Consider the following 7,623-nt stretch of genomic DNA (forward strand, 5'->3'; position numbering starts at 1 on the left):
ATCCCAGATAATCTCCCCAAGTCAGGATCCTTAACTTTCTCAATAGTGCAAAGCCCCTTTAATCATATAAGGTAACACACCAATAACACTTCTTGGATTAATTCATAGATATATTTAGGAACCCATTATTGAGCTTATTACAAATTATGAATAGAGATAAGACTGGATAATCGTTTATTTCAGGAGACCTCTGATGCAATGTGAGTCAGAAGGAGAAGAGTTTAAAAGAGGCAGTTACTGAATTCCTGATTCTAAATGGTTGCTTAGATCTGCTAATATGTAGTATTATATCCAAAGGGATTGCTTCCATTTCTTTTATAGAAGCAAATGCTCCTATGTTGAAAAGCAAAAACATCCCTGAGTTACCTTTTGACCCAATCTAGAAATTAATTAGATAGGGACAGATGACATAAGTAAAAGTAAGAAACTGACTTCAGGTTCTAAGTTGGAATCACTTTACCAGAAATAGGAAATTTAGGAAAAGAAAAGAGGGAACAAGAAATTACAGAGTTCAGTCAGCATTATCAGATTTTGGAGCACCACTGTGCAGATTAGAAAAGACAAACACTCTGGAGAAACAGTCCCATGGCCTGCCCCATAGTCTACTGCTTTCCTGAGAGGAAAAAATACTGTTTCCAATGATGTAGTTCCTACATAGAGTACAGTAGAAGCCCTCATAATTATTTGAATCTATATGAAAGCCAGAGAAGAGATCTTAATCTTAGTTTTGTACATTGTTATCTCAGCTAACAAACTTCATTCATTCCCTGATTCTGGAAAAGATGGCCATGTTCCTGTTTGTATGGGAAAGATGACCATGATTGTTTGCCACCTGACGAAGTTTGCAAATAGAAGCATTTCGCAAAATTTTGTTGCTCTAAGAAAAATAAGGATGTTAGCTTTGGAAATATGAGTAGAACAGAATTTAGCATGTTAGAACAGGTGAGATTGTATAGGAAGGTTTACACAACCTTAAGAGGCAATCAAGCTTAAGGAGAAATGTCTATAAATCACAATATCATTGGCTAGAAGAAGGAGATGATCTCTATGGCAGAAATGGTCTTTATGTATTTTAGTAACTCAAGTGTTTGTGGCAAGCAGTGTATTTGCCATGTGATATTTGTATTTTTATAAGTATTTTCATTGTATTAAATTAAATATTTAAAGTATGTCATCTTGGAGCAATAGAAATAAATACATCTATATTATTTTCCATTCACAGAAGGAAGTTAGTATAAAGACATCTGTGGTATGACTACCATGGGTAAAAAAGCTAGAAAATCTTCTGGCCCATGCTAAGTCACAGCCTGTGAGAAATCTCTGGGAAGCTCTGAATTGGAAACAGGAGAAAACGAACAATTTAAATTAAAATATTGTCCTTGACTTTCAAAATCAATTTATTTTTTATATTGAATTAATTCCATAAAGTTCTGGTTGATCCTAATTATTTGAACCTATATGAAACATTTTGACAGGGGGAATGCATTTTCCTCAGGTTCCATTTATGGAATTTAGTTATCTATTCAATATATGTATTCCATTTAACTTCAGCTGATTTGAGACACCCAACTCTCCATTGGGAGGCACTTGGCTTTTCTCATAAATGTGTAATTTTCAGCTTGAAGAAACACTTACACCTTCAGGGAGCAATATATTCTCTTTTCCCAGTAGTTCTTTATTTTATTTACCCTGTCAAATAGCCAACAAGAACATTTTTTCATACTCTACTAGATATAAGAGAAGTTCAAATATTCAGTTTGACAAACTTTTCCAGGAGAAAATTAGAAAATACTTTCTAGCACGGTATCTAATAGTAGTTCTTATGAAGATATAAACTACCTGCTTGGAATGACAATTAAATTAAGTCCTTCAATAAAGCCTGATTTTTAAAAATATATATAATGCATTTTGAAAGTTTGCAGCTTTTGTTTAGCATCTGCAAAGTGATAGAAGAAATGAATTTGACTTTATTAGCATACATTTGTTAATTGTTTCATTTTGGAGTCACCTAACCATGAAACACTGGAAGTGCTTTCTCTCTTATTGGTCATTTAGTGAGCTGTATAAAATTGAATATGGCAAATACCGATTCTTTGGATTGTTATGTGTTCAAAATGGGCAGAAATTAAACTACCAGAAATGTTCCCTTCAAATGAATATTGAATAGAAGCTAGTTGTATATTTCCAATAAAGTAATTTCTTCCTTAGTTAGACTGGCCATCGTGAGAGGTGAAATCCTGTTTCATCGTTATTATTTCCTTCCCTCACTTATGCCCAAAGCCTATTGTATGTAGAGCTATCTCATTACGGACACAGTAATAGTTCTGCTCTAGAAAATTTCCACCTGACTGCATTTCTATTAGTATGGATAACCTTCAACTAAGGAACAACATTCACAATCTGTAGAAAATATGGAAAAAAAGAACTGTTCTACATAAATCCAAAATTCTAAAAATGTGAAGTATGGATGAACTACATGACTTTGAAAGTGAGTGTGAAATCCTTTTGCATGCAATCCTTATGGGAAGGACTACAACATGGTCATTCAAAGTAAATAAGTTTTCTTCAATGTGTAATTTTTCTTCAATGTGTCATAAGTTTGCAAGACATTGCTTGATGCTTCCTTTGAGGCATGGGGAATTGGACTTTTTTATTAGAAAAGACTAAAGATTAGGAGTCTAATCTTTAGATTAGAAACCACTGACAAAAACTGAAGGCTGATTAATTTTATTAAACTGGGTCAGGACAATCTGAGATTAATTCAGGGAATATGGCTCAGGGAGGAGACATTAAAGAGGTAAATTGCACTGAAGCAGACAACATAAAGAATCAAGGATCCAACCCTCGTGTACATCTATTACTGTCTGCTCTGGGAATAACGCCTTCTGCAAGCTTTGGTTAGTCAACTAACACATCAATGCCTTTTTTTCATCATCTTCAAAAAATGTGATTTGGATGCTGATATTTACCACCAAAGCTGTGCTGCAGCCCGGTGCTGAGCCGCCGCAGAGAGGAATCCGGGACCTTCTCTGGCTGCAAGTCTCAGAGGAGGCCTGGGGTGCGACTTAAACCTTTCTCACCACCAGAGCGCAGTCATTGCAGAGCGCTGGTGGAAGGTGGCGCTGGCTGCAGAGGGCCGTAAGCCGCACCTGTACCTGTGACACTGGGTCTACCGGCTGGTGAAGGACATGAATCACCGGCCCAAAGAGAACCTGTAGCTCATCCTCACGCAGTTCATGGACGAACTTGGAGTCAGGGGTAACCTGGTCTTGGTGACGAGATCTGTGGGTTGTAACAAACTCCTTTCTCAGGAACTGGCTGTGTATGCATCCCCTGAAAGCAAGAAGCTATTTGAAAAGGAGAAATTGCTGAGATAAGCAGGAAAATTAGCAAAATTACAGACCAAGGCAGGTGAGGTGACAGTAAAATTTCTGAGAAGCTGTCTCCTGGAAGTAGGAATGAAGAACAATGTCAAATTGGAGTTGAACTCTGAAATAGTTGCTCACCACTTCTTCAAGAATCTTCGCTTTGTGGCTGTCCCACATACCCTGAAGTTACTGGAGGAGCTGATGACATGGTGGGACAAGTATTGGTGTGAAGTGACATTAAATGGGCTTGACACCATGAGAGTTCTTAAGTCCATGGTGAACTTAGAGCTAAACTCAACATTTGTATTTCAAGCAGAAAATTAAAAAAAAATTAAGGTGTCATTTACTGAACTTGAGTAGAGAAATAACATTAAAATGAATTTTAAAAATGAAATATTAAAAAAGTGATTTGAATTGCCCCATACACAAGAGTCCTCCCAACTATCAATTTCTCAGTTCAAAGGAGAGGCAGAATTAGTGAGCTCACATATAAAGAACTTATATGAATACTGGACACAACATTCAAAGTGTTCACTTCTTGATCACTTTTCTGACCTACCTTGAATGGGTAAGGCAGCACTTAACATATGTCTGCTCTCAGTCAGACAAAATAAAAAAGAAAGAAAAGTCATTAAATTCTTTGAGAGTCAGCCAAATAACAAAGTGAACTAAAGCGCCTGCTTAGGCAGAGTGCAGTGGCCAGGGTTCAATCCTCAGCCTGCCATACTGGACCTGCCCCTGGGGTGCACTGAGATGTCTATTGAGACTGGGCATGGTGGTGCAAGCCTGTAATCCCAGCACTTAGGAGGATGAAAACAGGATGATCACTAACAGTCTCATCTACATAGTGAGACCCTGTAGACCTGGTATCCCCTGTACTAAATGCAAAGAAATAAAATAAATAAACAAATAAATTCCTTGAAATATATAATTTTAAAAAAGTAAGTCTACATAAAATGTCAGGACATCATAGAATTATGATGCATCCTATAACCACTTTGACCAGGCTTGGTCATAAATTTCATTCATCCTTTCATGCATCCATCCATCTTCTATGAATATATTCACCACCCATCATGCATTGTATACTTAATAAGTTCACAGTCTGCATAAGCATTCAGTAAACACCAGTCAACAATGCAGACCTTGCTTTTCTTCATAGAATTGAGTATAGATCAGTGTACGTATATTAAATAAACATACAATTAGCTAATTACACTTGTGAAGACTGCTATTTAAGAAAATGCAGGGTACTAATAGTATATCACAAGCTGTTATTTTCTTCACATAAGGAGGACAAACTTGCTCACTCTTGTGCAAACGAACCTCTTTGTCGAAAGGAAGGTGGAGATGCAAGATGATGACAAAAGTCAAGACTAGAATCATTTCTCACTGTGTCAACCATCGCAAGACTGTGTCACCACAACATTAACACTACTGGCTTCTGAAAAACAAATCAAAATTTATAAAACTCTGCACGCCCATTATGCCTTCCAAAGAAGTCTTGAGTAGGAATTTGTCCTTGTAAAGACAAATAGAAGCACAGTAACCTTAGTATCAAATCGGTATTCCAAGTACACTAAGGCAATAAAGAAGAATAATAACAACTAAGTCCTGAAGGAACTAACAGATTCAGCTTTTATTTGGCAGACAATGGTATGCAATTATAAAGCTATCAAGACTCTAAACCCATAAATTTAATTAAGAATAAAGATGGGTGAGTACTGAAATACTAATGAGAAAACTTTGTTTTCTGTTTAATGAGGTTATACAGTTATGACCCAAATATTCCATTCTGATTTAGACTGACTGGTTTTCTGCCTTGGCTTCTCTAGGATAGAGAGTATTCCTGGGTGCGGGAATGACAGTACTGAAACTAGGAAATTTGTGGGCAAACAGGAGTGAGCTGCTCCCTGTATATCTCCTGTAAAGTAAAATAACATAAGGCACCCATTCTAGAAGGTTCTGAACACTTCAGTTCATATTCTCTCTTCACTTAGCAAGCCATCCACTATGAGCTCTCATTCTTCAGAAGGGAATATTTTACAATGTACTAATACCTCAGGAAATTCATGTTGTAAGCAAAAATCTTGTGCAAAGCAGTACCAAGAAGCAAACATGTATAAGCACCAAATATTTTTAGCTCTGTGCTTTTCTCTTGCATGGCGCTTGCTTTTATGCGTGCCATCCCATGGTATGCTGACACTGGCTGTACAGTCGGAGACATTGATTTCCAGCTACATTTTCTGCTCAACTCTGCCCAAAAGTTATTCAATTAGAAATATCAGCATCAGACTATACAGTAGTCTGATGGGATCAGCCAGAGTGGAACTCCACAGCAGAACCTCCAGGTCGGTTTGGAACCAACCAGAGCAGAACTCCACAGAAGAACCACCAGGTCGGTTTGGGACAAGGCAGAGTGGAACACCAAAGCAGAGCCACCCAGTCAGTTTGGGAATGGCCAGAGAGGAATTCCACAACAAAGCACCCAGGTTGGTTTTGGACCCACCAGAAAGGAACTTCATAGGAGAATGACCATCAGGAAGAAGCCAAACACAGCAGCCAGACCCAAGACAGGCCCATCTGGACAAGTATGAACTTGGTAGATCCTGACCCAGTAAGCTGAGGTACACTGCTAGACCCAGATTTATGAGAGTATTCTCTCTCAACAGAGAGAGAGGTGAGAACAAACAACTGGGGTAAACTAGTCTGCCTAGAAGATCCCAGGTACATCAAGGGGAGGTGACCAGATAGAACTTAGGGGACCTAATTTAAATACAAAATCCCTATTTCATATCTGCTTACCTATACAGTCATAATTTTTGCCATAGGGTTTAAAATATAAAACCATTAGATGCAAAAGTTTGTCAACTGCTAAATCTCACAGCCTATTATTAGTGTTGCTAATTTTAGTACTGTAAATAGAATACTGCAACTGCCTTAACCATGTGATCTCTCTTGGATAATAACAGAAGGAGCTTCGGTAATAACTCCACCAAAGCTCTACACCAAAGGTCAAAGGACAGTGCTATAGAAAATGACAAGAGAAGGAGCAAAATGCATTATCAGGACCTGGGTCCACCCAGAATAAATGCAGAAGACACTAGCACAGAAGAAATTGGAAGTAACATACCTGAAATCACTGAAATAATAGAGTCTGAGATAAAGAAGTAACTGCAAAGAGGTATAGAAGAAATCAGGTCAGAAATAATCTCCCAAGTAAAAAAGAAATGATAACTATAATGAAAGAATTACTCAGTGTTTCTAAAGAAGAAACTGAGAAAAAATAAAGGAGAATAGAAAAATGATGGAGACCTTGAGTGAGCAATGTAGAAAAGGAATAGAATTCATGAAGCAGATTCAAAGAGATGTTCTAGAGATTAAAAACTCAATTAATAGTTGGCAAAAGCATCTGAATGAAAGTGAAGATAGATTTCATACCTTGAAGATACGGTTGCAACTAGTGAAAAAGTATGAAAAGATCTAAAAACCAGTGTTCAGGCAACATTAATTCAACATCTGCAAGATGATGCAAAGATAAATAACATAAGACTAATAGGCATCAACGAAAAAGAAGGAGTCAACACAAATGACATATAAAGGATATGGGAAGAAATAATGGCAGAAAACTTCCCAAATATGGGGAAACAACCTGACATTCACGTAAGCTAGGCATATAGAATTCCAAAATATATCAACACAATTAAAACCACACCAGAGGTATAATAATCAAGATCCCATAAATTCAGCACAAGAAGAGTATACCAAAAGCTGTTGGAAGAAAGAGACAGATCACATTTAAAGGAAAATCCATCAGAATAATGGCAGATTTCTCTGCATAAACCATCAAGTCAAGAAGAGCATGGAGAAAAGTACTTCAAGTCTTGTAAGAAAACAAATTCCAACCCAGACTGGTCTATCCTATAAAACTCTCTTTCAAATTTAATGTTGAAGTGAAATACTTCCATGACAAAGAACAATTGAAGAAACTCATGACAACCAGGCCAACCCTGCACGGACTACCAAAAGTTATTCTAGAGAAGGATAAAAATGAACACAACTCCATGAATTAGAATGGAAAGAGCCCACCAAATAGGGTAAACAGTTAAACTCAGGAGAAAAATACAAAACCAACAGCAGGCAAATAACATGTCAAATGTAAGTCAATACATCTCAATTACAACTATCAATGTAAATGAACTAGACTGGCAGAGTGGATTAGGAAGCAAAATCAAGAAATATGCTGTATACAAGA

The 7,623-nt window shown here is 37.2% G+C and overlaps 1 pseudogene; it reads left to right on the plus strand.

The window, feature by feature from the left end:
• The first annotated feature begins 2,770 nt into the window (after positions 1–2,770).
• On the plus strand, positions 2,771–3,692 carry LOC101562653 (annotated as a pseudogene).
• The last annotated feature ends 3,931 nt before the right edge of the window (positions 3,693–7,623 follow it).

The sequence above is a fragment of the Octodon degus genome, unplaced genomic scaffold (genome assembly GCF_000260255.1).
Source record: "Octodon degus isolate 3935 unplaced genomic scaffold, OctDeg1.0 scaffold00011, whole genome shotgun sequence".
Taxonomy (NCBI): domain Eukaryota; kingdom Metazoa; phylum Chordata; class Mammalia; order Rodentia; family Octodontidae; genus Octodon; species Octodon degus.